The sequence below is a fragment of the Leucopleurus acutus genome (assembly GCF_964270905.1).
Source record: "Leucopleurus acutus genome assembly, contig: HAP1_SCAFFOLD_323, whole genome shotgun sequence".
Classification (NCBI taxonomy): domain Eukaryota; kingdom Metazoa; phylum Chordata; class Mammalia; order Artiodactyla; family Delphinidae; genus Leucopleurus; species Leucopleurus acutus.
Window position 1 is genome coordinate 154235 of NW_028139025.1, and position 20213 is coordinate 174447.

Here is a 20213-nt window from a genome sequence, read left to right on the forward strand (position 1 = left end):
GGCAGGGCCCAGAGGAAGCTCAGAGTTGAAGACACAGGGCTGGGAGTTAGGGTAGACGGAGGCAGATAGAGTTTATAGGACAGAGCACCAAAGAGGAGAAGTACACAGACAGAGAACTCCAGAGATCCGCAGAGCGCTCCTCTCAAATATTCAGCAGCACTGATCAATGCAGGATGTAGAAGTAAGTAAGCCAAAAGCCATTGTTCTGCAATGAACAATAGGGAAAAACCAGGAAGTTTGTAGAGAAGTACTGCCTAATGGCATGATCTTCAGAAGAGCTAGAGTCTTTAGGGAACGGAGAAGAAATTATAGTTTGGAAGTGGCACTGGGGACAAAGGAGATATGTATTGGGATGGCCAAAAAGTTTGTACAGGTTTTTGTAAGATCTTATAGAAGAAGCCAAACAAACTTTTTGGCCAAGCCAATACATACACACATATATGTACATATATATACACATACATACACACACACACACACACACACACACACACACACACACCCTATTACATGGTTCTGGGAGATAAGAGATAAGATGTTAATCCATTATTATAGCAACTTTTGATTTTTTTAAATACAATGCTGATGAGCACTAGACATATGTTTTGAATGGAAAATATATTTGTTTTTCTTTTTTTAGTTGGAAAGAAGATTCCCAGTCTACAGCTTGTCTTTTCATTTTCTATAGCATCTTCTGAAGTGTAAAATTTTTCAATTTTTTTGAAGTTCAATTATCAAAGAATTTTTTTAATAGGTCTTGTTTCTGATGTCATATATAAGAGCTCTTTGCTTAACCCAAGATCATGAAGATTTTCTTCTATGTTTACATTTAGGTGATGATTCATTCTACTTCGAAATAAATCTTAATTCTATCTGATTTTTTGATCTCCAGGATTGGTCTGGAAATTCTACTCTGGCCCTTCTCCAATCAATTTTATACATAGCAGTGAGTGATATCTCCTAAACTTAAATTTAATCATGTTATTTCCCTGAAAAACTCACTTTAATGGCTTTCCATTGTACTTGGAATAAATTTCTAACCTTTTTATGATGATAGTCAACAGCCTCTCCTTACCACTTCAATCTCATCTCATAAAATAAAAACAACTTTGAATTAGAAAAAAAAAACTTTGAGCTTGTCAGCTAACTTTCGTAGTTGTTCAAGGAATATTTTATTTACAGCGTATTTGTTATTTTTGTAATTCAAAAGGCCCAGATTAAAACTGTACACTAACTTAAGAAAGACGGTCTTTTATCTGGATTTTGTGCCCATCCACTTTCTATTAGAGAGATCATAAGTGCTCGATGAGGTATATCAAATGGCAAACTTTCTTCATTAGTGTCAGGTCGATGTCCTTGTGACACACTATACATAATCTGCAAAGGATTGGTGACTTCTGTCAAAACAAATATATTTCATTCATTAGAAATATATTATGATTTAATATATTAAATACATTCTAAAGCCAACCAAATGAACATGAGGGAATCTTAAAATCTTAGGAATAATTCATTACTTCCCTTTCTGTCAAAGGAATATTTAGATCCCAGCTATTGCCAGACTTGCTGCCTCTCGTGGGAGGAGTTTATATCTTCACCTCTTTAATTCTGGGCTTGGCCATGTGATTTGATTTGGCCAATGGAGTATGAAGAGAGCAGAGTAAAACAGAGCTCAGCAGAGCTGAGCAGAACCTAGCAGAGCCAAGAAGGGCCACAGCAACTAATAACCCAATGTGAATGAAAAATAAATGTTTAGTTTGTAAACTACTGAGATTCTGAGGTTGTTACACAGCAAACTGACCTAAATGAACCTCAAAATAAAGAAAGAGACAATATTATCAGAAAATTTTAAAAGTATTCTTCAGTATTTGCTGGTCTTTAGAAGAAGCACTAGTTAAATTTTCATACAAACGATTTTATAGCTGGAATGAATCTTAGAAATAAGAATTCAAAATTCTTAGTTTGCAGATAAAAAAAATGAGGACTTAAGAGATTTAGTGGCTTATAATAGAGTTAATTACTATCAGAACAAGAAGAATCTACACATTTTTCTGATCCTTAATCCAGTACTTTCCATCATACAGTGGATTCACAATGACAAATTGTTGTTTTTCTAGTGTGTTTTCCACAAAATGACTGTTAGGCAGCTTTAAAATAAGTGATCTTTATTCAGATAGTTCTGAGTATGACTTACCAATATGATGTCACCTAGAATAAGGAAGTCAAAGTACACTTACCTTCAAAAGGCTGTTTTCTAGATAAGACTTCCCATGTGATAACTGCATAGCTGTTTAAGATAAAAATATACATATAGTACTTTATAAACTATTCATAATAAACTAAAATGGTACTGATTTTAAAAGCTGACTGTGAGATACCATTTTTTAAAGTAATAATGTAGTGAAATGCTGCTTAAAGAATCACTATATAGAACCAAGATGATGAATATTCATATACAGTTTTGTTTTGAAAGGGAATTAATTCAATTTGAAAAATTAGGAAATTACTGTCATAAGAACTTGAAGTTATAGGCAAGGATAACTTGTGGATGATTCTTTAACACCTAGATAAGCTATGCCCTTTAATTACATGATTCTATTATTCACACAAAATAAAGAGCAATAAAAAAGGCTGTCTCATGTAGCCCTATTCTATTGACTCTTTTTCTGGTGTAAGTACTGTCTCTTTTGGTAGTGTTAAATGTTAATTGCACTGTTTCCCTCCCCCTATCAAGGTCACATATGATAAAAACCCTTGAATATTATAAATTGATAGGACAACAAGATATGCTTTAATAATTTTTAAGGATGTAAAAGTAGCTTAAGGCGAGGCATCAGGACTTCCCTGGTGGCGCAGTGGTTAAGACTCCATGCTCCCAATGCAGGGGGTCCGAGTTTGATCCCTGGTCAGAGAACCAGATCCCACATACATTCTGCAACTAAGGAGCCTGCATGCTGCAACCCAGGAGCCCATGTGCCGCAACTAAGGAGCCCACCGCTGCAACCAAATAAATAAGTAAATAAATATTAAAAAAAAAAAGTAAGGCATCTTTATTTTCACGTTTTTAATTTTTAATTTTTTTTTTTTGGCTGCACCACACAGCTTGTGGGATCTTAGTTCCCTGACCAGGGACTGAATCTGGGCCACGGCAGTGAAAACCAGGATCCTAACCACTAGGCCACCAGGGAACTCCCAAAGCAAGGCATCTTTAATATGAAAAACATTAACCACTGTCTCTAATTTATTTTCACCACACTTATGAGAGAAGCATAAAAATCATACTTTTAAAATGTAGCTTCAAAATTCGGATTGATTAATCTTGTTTTTTAGACAAGGTTAACTCTGAGCAAAAGTAACATGCTGTACCTGTATATATCATGCGTGATAGTAGCCCTTGATTTTTGTCCAGGTTCATAGTTTTCAGGTGGCATATAGATAATTGTCCCTCCTTCTGGTGCAGATTTACTACTTTGTGATTGTGAGAGGGACATCATGCGCCATTTTGATAAGCCAAGATCTGCAATCTGGAAGGGAAAAGAGTAATTGAATTTTTAAATTTTCTCTTTAAAAAAGTTCAAGAATTGTTTTTGTTTATATTTATTATATTTAGACATGAGACCAGAGTAAATGCTATATATATTAATATTGTATTTCTATAATAGTCTATTAGTTTCTTAACAAATTGGATTCCATAGTGCTGAACCCAACAACTCTAAAAGCAATATAAACTGACTTGAAGTTCAGCATAATATTACAAATTTTAAAAGAGACTAAGTTTTGAAAACTTAAACAGGAGTATTTTTGCCTTTTATTCTGAATGAGTATATACACTTCACTTTTTGTGACAAGTAGCTTTATATCATGTGCTTTCAAAATTTACCTATACCTCACAAAACTGCTAAACTAGTCATATCTAATACGATTGTCACTGGGTATTGTTTACAACTCAGGTTTATATGTTCTTATTTATAATGTGCTAAAAATAGTATCCTTAAAGTTGGAAATAAGTAAAATTCCAATATAGTATAACTCATTATTATATGATTTATGCCTACCACTAAAAGAATATCTGTTAACAATAGTATAGTTAGCATATAAAACATATTTATGTCCATGACAAGGAGTGCCTAAAGCATTATCAGTGACAAACATTCTGTACTTTTGATATGTCCTTTACAGTTTTACTTCACTTGTAAATTTTGTGCAGATACTATCAATACACAATATCTTATAACTAAGTATCTAAAACGTTCCAATGTTTTTTTTTTAAAGGGAGACAAAAATGTAAGAACAGAAACAATATTTAGTGAACAAAAGAGTATAGGAAAACTCTGAAGACATTTAATTTAAATCACTTAGATCTTCACAAGGCACAATTTAGGAGTCAACAGAGTGGAATGAGCTCTATCCAGCACACCATTTGTGGTTCAATCATTTAACTCTTAAAATGTTCACTAGCTTTAAGAGAAGAAATAAGTTATTTAGTGTTTAGATGAATTTGAGATTAAAAAAATTATGGCCCCACTCCAAAAAGGGAGGGGGTAGCCTATATGAATCTTTCATACAGTATCATAATAAAAGGGTAAGTCTAAGAAAAATAATTAGAAAAGACCAAGAGGAAACATGGTGCCACTACATGAAGATAAGCTGGATTGATTTCTAAAGGCAATATAATATGTGTTCTGGAACATGGGTTCTAGAGCCTTGATTACTTAGATTTACATTCCACTTCTACCCCTTAATTAGCTGTGCAACCTTGGACAAGTTTTCTAATTTCTCTGTGCCTCAGATTACCCATCTTTAAACTGGGGATAATAACATAACACAGGGTTGTACTGAGGATATTAAACTAGTTATTCTAAGTGAAGGACTCAGAACAGTATCTGACACGTAGTAAATGACCCCTGTGTATTAGTATTATTAATGTTTTGTACATGGGAATAAGCCTCTAAAGATTGCTCTTATTCATACAATACTAATAAGCACAGTACATAGTTTCTGGGCCTTTAATACACTTTGAGGTGGTATTAAGACTCTGGGGCACCGTATATCCTACTTACTTCTACTTGCCACTACAAACTCTTATTCCTCCCACTCATTCTCTAAAAGCAAAAACAGTACTCCAGCTGCACATCTGCTAGGATAATAAGCATCACTATGAGAAGCAAAGTTTATTTCTGTGCCACAGTGAGAAATGTTAAAAAAAAAAAAAACACAAAAACTGGGATGTGGTCCATCTTATACCTGACCCACAAATTGCAAACTACTGGGCTAAATACTGGTTTGAATACAGTGCTGGAGAAAATGTATTCTGAGTTTGCTTCCTTATGTGCTCCTTTCACTTCACCTAAGGTCATCTATGTTCTTAAATCTCACCTAGAAAACTTAATCAGAATTCCCTTTATCAGCTAATTTAGTTTGGCTTTCACATGGAACCATATTTGTCCCCCTTCTCTATTACAAACACCAGGATCTTCCAGAGAAGCAAAAAAAGTGAAGAATATGATGAGAGGAATACAAGTTCCATGATTTCTTGAGGGTCCTGGTATCATTCAGCAATGAAGACAGAGGATAGGAACTTTTCTATTCTATACAAGATCTTAACATGCATTTCAAAGGTAAAGGTTCTTTTTAGCTAAAAAAGATGATAAAAGCAACAAGAATTTACTGTATTAGCACAGGAAACTATATTTAGTATCTCAAAATAACCTATAAAGGAAAATAATCTGAAAAATATATAAAACTGAATCACTTTGCTGTACACCTGAAACTAACATAATATTGTAAATCAACTATACTTCAATTTAAAAAAAGATTAAAAAACTAGAGGAAATTAAAACACACTATTCATAAAAATCATCCATAATCTTATTACCCTACCAGAATAGCTATTTTCATTTATATAATACTATCCATGTCTGTAAATTTATAAAGTTATCAGTAAGAAGCTATGAGGAATAACTTTAAGTATTCTTAGAAGTTCCACACATGATGGACAGAATAGCTGAGAAATCAAACATGGTACATATAAACATTTATTTCAAATAAGCCTACCACAGGTTCATTTGTATTTAAGGTGCACTAATTGATACTGACCAGCAGATAAACAAATTGAATGTATTCTTTTTAAAGTAGAAAAGTCCTGGTTGATCTTAATTGGTAGTATATTTTTCTTTTAGATACTATGCTTCTGGTTAGCATTCCAGTATAAAAATTTACTTCAAAAAACTGTAGCAAGGTGTGTTTCCATTTAATTTCATTAAGTATTTTAAAAGATTTTTTGCACTTCATTTAAAGGCCCTTCCAAGAAGATAGGTAGATCAGGTAACTGTTACTTTTTCATGAGTCACTGATAAACTTTGACTTTTAAGGGACATTTATAAAATAAAAAGTAGAGACACACAGGATGCATATAAAAGAGTATCATAATTTATAAGAATAGTATTAGGTCACAGTTTTATATGTGTTAAAGCTAATAAAAGTTAAAAAAACACACAAAGCCAAACTATTTTAAATTCTATTTATTTCAAAGAAAGACCATGGCTACCCTACTGATCAATGAAAAAGAGAAAGTAGGGATCATCATCACCTATTACTTTGCTTCTGTTTCCTGTATCAAGAATAGTTTCTGGACTGAGATGAAGAAAATAAAGTCCAAGGAGGTTGAAAAGTTTATAAAGGACAAATCTCAGGTCATTTTACATATATTTCAGGTTTAGTTAGAATACTTGCAAATACCTCCATGGTGATGGAGAGGTATTACAGGATACGAGAAAAGCAGATGTCATTCTGATTTTTAAAAAGGGAAAATAATATTGATTTTGCAAATCTATATATTGGCAGAGACTACCCTTAATCCCAGGTTTAAAAATGTAATGAAAGGGTTACTTTATGAGTAATTGATAAAAGAGCCAGAAAGAACTAATGAAAAATTATATTAGCCCAGTGATCAATTTCAGACCTCATGCGACATATCCCAAGTACTTGGGATGTCTAGCACAACACTGTTGCTCCACAAATACTTAATAAAGGAATGACAGACTTCATTTCCTTTTTTGTCAGTAGGACTACTGTCAAAGAGTAAATGTTAAAACAGTTTGTATATTATAAAACATTCTGAGGTACTTTAATAATATCCTTGACTATTAAATTATCAGACCTATCGGGTATATATAGAGGATCTGGAATTCATTCATTTGTTCATTCAACAACTACTTATTGAATGCTTCTATACGGCATATGCTAAGCAGGTGGCAGTGAATAAAACAGACTACATTTTAGTCTTTGTGAAGCTTATTATATTATAACTGGGGAAGACGGTCAATAAACATATTAATAAAAAATGTTTTGTAAGATGGTGAAAAATACTATGGAGAAGCATTAATCAAGGTATGAGGATACAGAGGAACTAGGCGGGTTGTCAGGGAAAGCCACTCTGATAATGAGGAAGAAAAGGAAAGGGAGTAAGTCATGAGTATGTAACAAGGAAGAACAAATCTGACTCCATATTGGATCTGTTTCTTTTACTTTAACCTTCGTATTCTATTGCTTTTGCTACAAGTTAAGAATGTTGCCTATAGCCTGAAATATACAAGACAGCCCATTCTCAAGGCTCTGACCTTTAAGGGTATAACACTTTTCTATTCATACAGAGATAAAAAGTTACAGAACAGACAATTACATTTGTCTTGTTGGACGTTTACAGGAACATCAAGATCTGACCTACATGGACTGCTGCAAGAACAAAGGAGTCCAAGAAATTTGCAACAACCAACCACACCCTCTCCCCTTTTAGTCTGAATTCTAGCTGGGGTAAGGTGGTTCTTTGGGACACTAGTCCACCATCTTCTTGGTCTACCGGCTTTCTGAATAAAGTTGCTATTCCTTGCCCCAACACCTCGTCTGTTGATTTACTGGCCCTGTCCTGCAGTGAGCAGTATGAACTTGGACTTGGTAACAAGGACACCTCGGAAAGCAGTCAAGCAAGGACTTTTGTAATATTCTAATGGAAAAAAATGGAGAAATATGGGCTGTATAACAGCTCTTTTAGGAGTATTCCAAACAAAATGAATGCTTATTCTCCAAAAGCCCTAATTAATAGAAGGATTGATATTGACCTGAAAGGAGGTTTTCAGACCATGTTGTGTAGCTCTGATTTGAGCTCTGTACTGCTTAATAGTTAATCATGACTTGAAGATACAAAAAAGCAGCTAATTAAATTTGAAGATGACACAAAGCTGGAGGACAAAGTTAAAAATCCTTGGACTACAGAAAAAACATTCAAAAAGGTCTTAAGAGCTGAAGTTATCACCCAAATCTAACAAGATAAACTTTGATGATGTCCAGAAAATATCCTGTGAAGTACATGACAAGGAGACATGACTTAAGTAACAATACATTAAAAAAAAAGAAAGAAAGAAAACCTCTCAGTGTTTTTTGTTGACACTGAGCCCAACTTGAATGTTGTTATAGGACTGCCCCCCAAAAGACGAATTAGTGAGGAACTATGAATACGAAGTAAAGTATTTAAGGACGATTCTACATTTATCACACCACATCAAGGGTGTAACTGACCAGGACCCTATGAGGCCTTCCTGGGACAGACCTCCCCCCACATATCTACTGCTTTAGCTCCTCTCTAAAGTACCTAGATAATAGTATCTGATGCCTATTTCCTGAGTTTTTCAGATGCTAAAACCACCAACAAATGGAAGAAATTAACTACTTGATGATCATGGGCATGTAATCCCCAGACCTTCTAGCACCTAAGGAATGACCACCATCAACCAATCAGAGAATTTGTGCAAGAGCTGACCACATACCCAAGGTGTGTCCCTTCCTCACCTTGCCTTTAAAAATGCTTTGCTGAAACCCTTTGGGTAGTTAGGGTTTTTTCAGCATGAGCTACCTCTTCTCCTTGCTTGGCCCTGCAATAAACCTTTCTCTGCTCCAAACTCTGACATTTTGGTTTGTTTGACCTCACTAATGTGTTGGCCACACAAACTTGTGTTAGGTATATATGGGTATTTGGATTAGTTTTGAGGATCAAAATTTAAGAGAGATTTAAACACAGATGCATCTAGATAGCACCCGGGATTAAAACCTATGTAATAAGGAAATTGGCTGAAGAAACTAAAGATGTGTATAAGGGAAAAGTGTATGTGAGAAGTAAGGGGATTATAGCTAACTTCAAATCTCAGAAGCACTGTCAGGTGGAAATAAAATTGGACTTTGAACTCACTTTATCACTAGGACCGATGAGTGGAAGCAACAGAGAAGGAGTTTTGACTGATCGTATAAAAAAAAGTCACAGTCATTCAGTTACGGAGCTTAAACACTCTCTTGTCACAGGGTAACTGCCTTGGGAGATGAGGGATTGTTGTAGTGAGGATTCAGAGGACTAGCTGATTAGGGGACTAGAATAGGTCACTTCTACCTGTATGGTTCTATAACTGATGGAATAGATTTGTCTCTTTTTTTTAAGTAGTATTGAGGCAGCAGCTTGCTTCTCTCTTCCTTTTCCTTCCATTTTATTCTAGGCAGAGGGAGTGCCTTCAATAAAGGTTTATTTTTTCACTTAACTTTTCTCACACTTTTTATATTTATTTTTCTATTGTTCCAACTTCCTTATTACTTATTTGAACATTTTTGGATACTTATAATAATCTTCAATTATGTATATTATTTGAAGTGCAGCAAAATACTATGTAAAAATAAAGTGAGTTACATTTAGTATTAATTTCTCAGCAACTACTTTTTATTTGCTGTCATCAGTTACATATAGGGTAACTGAAATCACTACTGCTCTGGTGCCTTTAGGTATCTAAATCTTATGCTTTATGCAAAAAATTCATTCAAAACAGATCACAGATTTAAATGTAAAACATAAATCTATGGAACTTTTAGAAGATAACATAGAAGTAAATCTGCAATACCTGTGGCTTCGTGAAGAGTGCTTAGACATGACAGCAAAAGCATGATCATAAAAGAAATAGATTACAACTTTTGCTCGGTGAAAGACCCTGTTAAAAGGAGGAAAAGAACAAACTTTGGATTGGCAGAAAATTTTTGCAAACTACATATCTGATTAAGGACTTATATCTAAAAAATATACAGAACTCTTAAAACCCAATAGTATAAAAGCAAAGAATCCAAGTAGAAAATGGTCTTAAGATATGAAGAGATGTTTCACTGAAAAGGATATAGAGATGGCAAATAAATAAATAACAATATTCAACATTATAGGTAAATGAAAATTAAGACCATGGTGCTATATCACTATACATCTATTAGAATGCTAGAATAAAAAACTATGATAATACCAAATGCTGGTGAGGGTGCAGAAAAGCTGGGTCTTTCATACATTGCTGGTGGAATATACGACGGTACAGCCACTGTGGCAAGTAGCTAGGTAGTTTCTTAAAAAGCTAAACATATGCTTACCATATGACCAAGCAGTTACACTCTTGGGCATTCATCTAGGAGGAATGAAAACTTACATTTGTTCAAAAAGTTGCACAGGACTGTTCATAGGAGCTTTATTGTAATTGCCAAAGACTAAAAATAACCAAAATATCTCTCAACAGCTGAATGGTTAAACAACTTTTGTACACCCATACCATGGAATACTATTCACCAGTGAAAAAGGAACCAACTGTTGACACAAGCAACAACTTAAATGGATCTCAAAGGCATTATGCTAAGTGAACAAAGCAGTCTCACAATATCACACACTGTATGATTCCATTCATATAGTATTCTCGAAATGACAAAATTACAGAGATGGAAGACAGGTTAGTGGTTGACAGTAGTTAGGTATGATGGAGGGGAGAAGGTATGACTATAAAGGGGTAGCATAAGTGATATCTTTCTTGTGACAGAGTAGTGTTATATCTTGATTGCTGTGGTGGTTACACAAATTTACACATGATAAAGTGATACAGAACTATATACATGCATTGTACCAATGCCAAATTCCTGGTCCTGAAATAGTACTATAATTATATGTGATGTAACCACTGGCAGAAATTGGGTGAAGGGTACATGGGACTCCTTTGTATTATCTTTGCAACCATCTATGAATCTATAATAATTTCAAAATGAAAAGTTAACAAAGGTATAATTGACAATTTAAATTAAGAACAGAATGACTGTATTTTGAACCATAATTTTACCAATGTCTGTAGTCTAGGAATAACTAACTCACTGCAGCACGAAGAAGTGGCACTGAATTAGGGGCTATGGAAAAGGCAGAGATATTAAATTGGTAAGATAGAAGAAATAACTAAAAAGTCTTTAAAACTATTAAACACAAGGATGCAGATAAGCTTTTTTTAAAAAAAAGTAACTACCTTAACGTGAAATTCATTATCCAATAAGATATTCTGAGTCTTCAGGTCATGATGAAGTAGAGGAGGATTCATATTGTGCAGGTAATTTACACCTAGTGCAATTTCATGCAGAATACGAAATCTTAATGGCCAAGGAACATCAGGATATTCATTTTTCTTCATATATGTGGAAAGAAACAAAACTAAAATTAGTGGCCAAATTTATTTCCACTTAGAAAATGAAATATTCCATGAGGAAATATAGTATTAAACTAAATATCTGGTATAACTAAATTCAGGGCAAAAAATACTCATTTTGTTATATTATCAATTTGACATTATTTAACATCCTTGTATCTTACTTTCCTCAATTATTAGAGAAAATAATGACTTTACAGTACTGATATTTCCTTTTAGTTTATACTGGTAATGCAACTACATGGTATGGGGTCTTTCTTCAGTTGAGACAGTTTTAAATTATTTTTTTATCTGTATAATACCCAGACATATATTTATACTCATACCCATCTTCCCATTCTATGGCTTCTTATCAAATAACTTGTGCCCATGAATGTACACACACACACACACACACACACACACACACACACACACACACAATTTGTTTCTATTCAAAATTTATATTTTAAATCTCCTATTAATATAAAACCATACTTGATTACGATGATAACCACTGCATCAATTAAAATTATGACCATAATATATTTACTTACTAAGCATTAATACTTCATATTTTTAAATCATATATTTACTTGCATTTCAGCTTGAAAAATTAGCATTTGGGAGTTTTGCTTTTGTGAAGGAGACAAAAATCATCTTCATTTCTAAGTATATATAACATAGAAACATTAAAAATGTAATGTTTTCTATTTCCTGGTACTTACAAGTGACAGTCATCTGAACTTTCTTAAATGTTTTCTGAACATAAAAGTTAATACAGCTTCCCAGGAGAATGAACATACTCAGAAAAATTAGATAATTTGGGAATATCCAACCATGAATCATCAGGGACCATGCCACTGGGTACATTTTACTAAATAATATGAAAAAGTATGCTTCCACTGAGCTCAAAACTGTTCTTAAGAATTTTTTTTCTGCAGATGGGTCAGCTTATAGTTCATTGATTAACTAACTTGGCAGGGGAGTGGCTCAAAATACTTGTCTTTACATAGTATTTTGATTTTTTTCATCAATCTTTTGTGAGGTTGGGGGAACGTGCTTCAAGATAAATCCTGACCTAATAATACAGGACACCAAAAGAAACACAAAACACAAATGTTCAACATTACTTCCTCTTGTTTACACAGATTCCCATCCCCTTGAGTAACTGAATCTTTTAATCTTTAAAAAGGTAACTTTTTCTGAAAATTATATAGTTTAAAGAAGTAACAAGGCCTCTCTGCAGTATAGTGCTATATGGAAGCTTTTGATCATGGAGAGGAAGGTAGATGAGTGCTCACTATGTATTTTATGATTCCTTCCAGGAGTCAGCAATCCCCCTGTAGGAGGCTCTAGAATTTCTAATGGGCTCCAAATTTGGGTACCAGAGCATCTACTGTGGTGCTGGGGTATGGGAAGACAACATTAGAATTTATGCTTATACTCATTTAACAAAAGGAAACTGTGTTTAATTAGTATTTGTATCTTACTTGCTGTGTTGGTTACACAAATCTTATACACTGACACTAGTTACTTTACTCTGCCCTTGTTTCAGATGGTCCTGTCACAAACAGAATGTGTTGTATCCCGAAATAAAGAAGAAGTCACTCCATGAGTGGTGACAGTGGCACCCATTCTCTCTTGTTTGCTTATAGATCACTATGATGTATCAGAATTTAGGAGTGTTCAGTGACTAGATTTTACAGATTATGTTACTACTCAGTTTTAACTAAAGCACCCCTCACAAAAGAGACCGAGTTCTTTAAAAATATTTGACAGAAACTGCAGGCTAGAGATAATCTTAGTAATATGAGAGCAAGCAAACAACAATAGATGGATACACATATTTTGAGAATGAGGACACCCCCCACAACCGGGCCATATTTGTTTACTGATGGGATTCACAATTAAAGCCAGATAACTGATACCTTGGGAAAAAGGTACATGGCTCATGCCATTGTCTATTATTGGAAAAGCTCATGTATTTGATACTCAGATTTATTTGGTCTATTAATTCAGAACTTTATGAACTGGTATTATTAACATTTAATTTGAACCCTACATTGTCTTTAACATAAAATGAAATCTGGCTTAAACTAACAATAAATTGTATGGTGTGCCGAGTTTATCTTTTCTCTCTCCTGTTCCTCTCTTACATATATATACATGTGGATATTCGAATTCAATGTAAACCTCAGGAACAGTAACCTAAGCAAAATAATCTAGGTCACTTAGAATGCAGGCTCTGACTCCACAGTATTTTTTTTTTTTTTTTTTTTTTTTTTTTTTTGCGGTACCCGGGCCTTTCACCGTTGCGGCCTCTCCCGTTGCGGAGCACAGGCTCCAGACGCGCAGGCTCAGCGGCCATGGCTCACGGGCCCAGCCGCTCCGCGGCATGTGGGATCCTCCCGGACCGGGGCACGAACCCATGTCCCCTGCATCCGCAGGCGGACTCTCAACCACTGTGCCACCAGGGAAGCCCCACAGTATTTTTAACAACACAAAAGAAGCCATAAATGGTGAAGTTTTTCATTATTCTTATTTTGATTCATCTATATATCCCTAAATAATCTGATCATTTGTAAAACGAAAGTACTATATAGGTTGAATAACAGAATTATAACGACTGAAAATGTATAATACTTACCCTATGTAGGAGTTCATTTAATGACCCATTTGGCATGTATTCAGTAACTATTCCCCAAAATTCAGGCTCATTGCAAACTCCCAAAATTGGAAGACTGTAACTAAATCTAGCTTTTTTTTTTTTTTTTTTTTTGCAGTACGCGGGCCTCTCACTGCTGTGGCCTCTCCCGTTGCGGAGCACAGGCTCCGGACGCGCAGGCTCAGCGGCCATGGCTCACGGGCCCAGCCGCTCCGCGGCATGCGGGATCCTCCCGGACCGGGGCACGAACCCGCGTCCCCCGCATCGGCAGGCGGACTCTCAACCACTGCGCCACCAGGGAAGCCCCTAAATCTAGCTTTGTGTAAAATTTCAGCTTCTCTTAAGACATCATTTCTTTCACTAAAGAAAGAAAATGTATAATTATTTCAAAGTAAGGAAAAATACATAATTATCAAGCCCATAAATATTAATTAATCCTGGATTTTTTCATTCATTAGCTTTTGACCTCATGTAAATTATGCAGCTTCTCTTAGTTTCTTCGTGTTTAAAGTTGGGATAATATCTACCCTATATATTCCATAGGTCTGTTTAGAGACCAAAATACCTGTATAAGCCACTGACAGAAAAAAGTGCTACATACAGATGATTATTGTACTCTTCTCAGGAAAGGGAAAGAATACCATGTTTAAGTTTATAAAGTCTATATTAGAATGATAGGTGCTTTAACTAATTACGTTAAGTTTATGTTGTATTAAAATGATCAAATTTGATTAGACTATTATATTAAATTTTATGGCTGCATACCATGTAAAAATTTTCTAAATATCCTGAATATTAAAACACTTAAATGTTGTAGATTTTAATGACTAGATGATAATAGTTGCATAAGGGTCAATAATGCTTAGAAATTATATACTGGAACACAGGAAAAGGACACTGAGAACAGGTAAATGCTTAGAATGGATCCCTGGGCTAACTCTGGATCCCAGGTTCATTTGATTTTTCATTCATAAAACAAATAAATATTGAACATTTATTATGAATAAAGAACTGTGCTCAGCATTATGGAGACTAGTAAGTTTAAAAAAACCAAAAAACAAAACACATAGTCTATGACCTCAAACTGTCCAGAAATCTTTTTAAGAAATCTTTTTTAAGAAAATAAGAAATCTTTTTAAGAAATCTTTTTAAGAAAAATAAGTACTCACTGTGGTCTTGATTTACACTTCTCCAATGATTAGTGATGTTGAGCACCTTTTCATATACCTATTGGTCACTTGTATGTCTTTGGATGTGTTAATTATATTGATATTGGTAATTATTACATGATGATGTATATGTATAGCAAATAATCATGTTTTGCACTTTAAATATATACGATTATATTTGTCAATTATTCCTCAATAAAGTTAAAAAATAAGAAAAGCAAAAAAAGAAAACCAAATACTTAAAATATAAGGCAGAATATGATAAGCGCCATCAAAAACAAGTAAATAAGCAAGCAAATAAATAAATAAATATAGGGAGCTCAGAGAACTAGTAAATCTGGGCTAAGGGAGTTGCTACAGCCTTTAGAGAGAGATGTCAACAGTACCTTAAGGATGGATAGAATTTCAACCACTGGAAAAAGGGCATCCAAGATATGTGGTCCCTCTCCAAGATGGGAGAGATTTTGCCTTTCTTTTTCATCTGTGTCTCCCCAGGATCTGGAACAGTACCTGGCACACAGAATTTGTCTAATAGATGTGTATCAAATGAACTCAAGAAAGTTAAAGTACAGGCTATATCTGGAAAATGACAAATTGTTTAATATGAATCAGGATGTGTAACAGCGTGTGTAAAGGGAGTGAGGTGAATAGGGTAGGGTAGGGCCTCATCTCAGAGCCTTAAAGCCAGGTGAGAGCATTTACACTTGATTTGGTAGTCACTGAGTTGTGACTACAGGTTATTGAGCACAGGAGTGACAGGAGTGGAACAAACTTTTAGGAGGATTAACTTGGCAGCAAGGTGTAGGATCAGCAGAAGGAGGTAGAGTTTGAAAGCCAGGTATTAGAAGATTATAATACTAGTTAAGATGTGAAGCAATGAGAGTCTGAAACTATAAAGGTTGCAGTGTAAATAGAAAGAAAAACACTAGCTGAATAGAATACCCAGGCTCTGGTGGCTGACTGATTGACCTGATTGACTAAGGGAGGTATATACATATATATATGTGTATATGTGTGTGTATGTATGTGTGTGTGTACGTATGTGTGTGTGTACCTATATATGAAGGGAACTGCATTTGTCACCAATTTTTTTCCATGGATGGTTTGGTATTGGTAGCAGCAGTAATAGAAAGAGAACTGTCTCTAGGAGAAGCTTACTAGGTAAACAATGATGATTAGTTGGTGCTTAAACCACCCAAGCTCTTGATGAATGGCTGCCGAAATAAGAAAAGCAACAGACATTCCAGACCAGACTATGAAGCCTCCTTTAAAAACAAACAATAAGCAAAATAAAGCAGAAACATCTTAGTCATCTATGTTTTGAAGAGGTAATATACTTACATGTTTCAAAATTCAAGAATTACAAGAATGCATAAAAGAGTTTCTCTTCTTCTCCCTGCTCTTCAGCCACTTAATATCCCAACTGTGAGGCAACCCATTTTACCAGTTTGTGAGACCTGCTTTAATTAAATTTATATTTCCTAAGCTGAAACACGTCTGTATTTGCCTCATGAAATGTAGGTCAACAAGACAGTTATTGAGTAGCACCTTTGCTGGGAAGGTTCCTGGATACTCTGAGAAAGAATTATAGAGAGGGCATGCTAGGGGATGTCTTATTGATACTTAATGTACTAATTCCCCCTCCCATGAAGAGTATGATGCATTCTTCCTTCTCTTGTGATCCTATTATTTGTTGGCCACTTTACTACAGTTGGTTTCATTATCCCTACTTTATATATGAGAGCACGAAGGCTCACATAAATTAATAATTTCTATTGGTCATGCCAACAATAAGTGGCAGATTTGGAGTCAGATTTGAATTGCAATTGTGGGACGCTAAAGCCTTTGTTTTTTCCACTCACTGCTTAATCAGAGAAGGAAAATTCTTGAAGTCAGATTTCAGGAAGAATGAGTGGGAAAACAGAAAAAGCCAACACAGTTTAAAACTAGGTTTTTATATTAAAAAAATAAAAATGTAAAACAGCTTTTACAGACATATTACCAAAATTACCCATAACAAATTTCAGTTACAAAACAGTTACACTGTTTACACAAGGTATTTGAACAACCTATCAGACTCACCTATTCATAAGGCGTTGGGAGATTGCTGGGGAAGGTCCTCTCATGGGCAAAAGTCAGGTTACAGAGAATAATTCACCAATCACTAAAATAAGAACATGTTACAGCACATAAACTTAGTTTTCTTTTGTGATCTCAAAGAACAATGCAAACATTAGCCACACCAGAGCCCAAGAAGTACATATATCTGTTATTCCCACTTCATAAGTGAGGACATAAGACACCCTGTGAGTCAACTGCAGAGCCCAGTCCTATGCTCAGACTACATAAATACAGCTAATGTTAACATTCTAGGAAACAAGTGGAAGAAAAAATGTGATGCAGTAATGCCAGAGTGTTGCACTGGTCCTTATGGCGTCTTTGACGGCAGAATTAATTTCCTACCCGATTTAGTGAAGAATTTTAGATGATGAAATTGTTAATGAGCACGAGAGGGAACTCCCTTCATTTCTTGGCCCCAAATGGCACAAAACTTAGCTAAATTAAAATCTTGAGAAGCAGCATCCAAAATGGGAGGATCAATCTCCTTTAAAATACCTAAGGAGTCCATCAGTGCTAGATTTCCACATATTTTAATAGTTGATTCTAAAATACATCTACCCTCTCTAATCAACCACCACCCTTCAAAGTTGACTACATACACATAATTTCCCAGTAATTGCTCCACAGAATTCAAGACCCAGGGTAAATATACCCTGTATATCACGAAATCAGGATTATGGTACACAAGAAGCGGGAACAATTTCTAGAGGTGTCTCAAACTTACTGTGAGATCTAGCCCATCCAAGCCTGATAGCAAGAGAGCAAGTAAAAGCCACAGGCAGATGAAAGTCAATACCATTAGCAGGGCTGAAGCTGAGGAATTTATCTGCTGTTGGATACTGACAGCCTCTAGCTAATCAGGCATCTAGCATGATGTATTTTCACTTTAGATATAGGGGGAGGAGAGGAGAATGTTGCAGTCATGGATGTTAACTCACTAAGAATTGAATGCAGGGCCTAGTTAAATTCCTATTGGAAGGAAAATACACAAGACTAGTGACTAGACTCACTGATTAATATATACGGTTGAAAGGTTTTTCTGGAAACAGGAACTAATCTAGCCTTCCCTTGAAATCTGGACATTGCACTAAACTTGTTCCAGGATGGGAGAGACATTCAAAAGTTTTGGTCATTTAACAGCTTTCTGATTTCAGTTTATTGTTAGCAAAAATAATACAAGTTTCCTCTAGAGACAGTCTTCCTTCCCTGTGACGGTAAGAGGAGAAACTAAATTGAGTTTGATATCTAAACTTTCATGCCTACATGTGTAAACCAAAAACAACAAAAAGCCCAAACCAAAACGTCCCAGACTCTACAGCAGTGCTGTTCAATAAAAATATAATGTGAACCACATATACAATTTGAAATTTTCTAAGAGCCACTTTAAAAAAAAGTTAATAGCCACCTATGGCTAAGAGCTACCTATTGGGCAGTGCAGCCCTAGAATTCGACTTCAAAAAAGAAAAAAAAAAAAAGGGAAAAACAAAGCAAACAGAACCCAACTTCAATAAAGAGGACGTTTAGAGTTGGGCTGTGATTGCTGATTTTTGGTGTCTGGAGAAAGGAGGCCCAGGAGTAAGAAAAAAAGGAGAGGGCAGTGAAAAGAAGCGTGATTGCTGCATCTCCAGAGAAGCCTGCTCTCCCCACCATGTTAGCCCAAGCGTTGAACGGCTGCCTAGAGGTGACGAGGTGTGCGGCCGATCCCAAGTGGTCACCGTCGCTTGGGCTTCAGAGCCCGCTTGCCGGGGGTTAGAGCCAGTGGGGTGGGGAACGCAGATTTCGGGGCTCCGCGGTGGAGCCGCCAGGGCGCCCTACCTGTCGAGCAGCGGGGTGTGAATGTGCAGGTGTTTCACGGCCACCCGAACGCGGCAGTCTGCGTGGCGGGCAGAAGACACGGTGCCGGACGCGCCGCGGCTCAGGTAGCGCAAGTCGCCGAGCTTGTGGTACGGGATGGTGGGCAGGGCGCTGCAGATGGCCTGCTCGTTCATGGTAGCGGGTGGCGCGGGCACTCAAGCAGCCGATCGATTCCGGAAGTGCCCGCCGCTCCCGCGGCTCCACCCCCTGCGCGAGCCGGCTCGGCAGGCCCTACAGCCTGCCGGACATGAGGTCACGAGGTCGTCCATTCTCCGCGCAGCCCACGCCAAGCCGCTGCTTATCCGGAGCCGGAGCGGACTGGTCAACTCTGCGGCGGCGGGGCGCACAGGGGAGGAGCTTCCTCTCTCCGACCTGGCCCTCCCAGGCGCTGCCAGCCACCCGAGCCCGCCTTTCGGAGCTCCTCCCTCCCCAGACTTCTCACGCGACGTCAGCGGCGGATGCCGAGGCGGGGATGAGGGCCACTGGCCCGCGATCCTCCCAGCAAGGCTCCGGCCTCGGCCTCAGGCCCGAGATCTCCGCCTTGTGGCGACCAGACGACGTGTGCCACACCGGCGGGGCTCGGGCGGGGGCTTGGGAGTGGGGAAGTGAGCCAGGGGCGCTCAATTTGTCTTCTCTCCCCCCAACCCACAAGGTTGGAAAGGTTTTCTTGTGGGGAAATTTCCTCTCCGCAGCTTCACACTCAGTCAGCGGACCCTCCCACCCAGGAGGAATCTCCCCTGGTCCCATCGGGGCGTCTTCCGGGAGTCGCCAAACACCAGACAGAGGTAGCGGGGTGGGTGTGGCAGCTGCCATTTCCTGCGCGGAAAGCTCTTTGAGGACCTGCGGTGGTGACTTACTAGGGCTCCGCGCTTCTCAGCCCGGTGAGTCAGGTAG

The 20213-nt window shown here is 36.8% G+C and overlaps 1 pseudogene across 1 annotated transcript; it reads right to left on the reverse strand.

Moving 5' to 3' along the window:
* Nucleotides 1–944: 944 nt before the first annotated feature.
* On the reverse strand, nt 945–19453 carry LOC309978949 (receptor-interacting serine/threonine-protein kinase 2-like; annotated as a pseudogene). The gene is made up of 9 exons: nt 19281–19453; nt 14488–14535; nt 14158–14263; nt 11352–11507; nt 11181–11238; nt 10954–10983; nt 3367–3524; nt 2238–2287; nt 945–1397 (listed from the first exon to the last, which is right to left on the reverse strand). The product of its transcript is annotated as a receptor-interacting serine/threonine-protein kinase 2-like (transcript).
* Nucleotides 19454–20213: the final 760 nt, after the last annotated feature.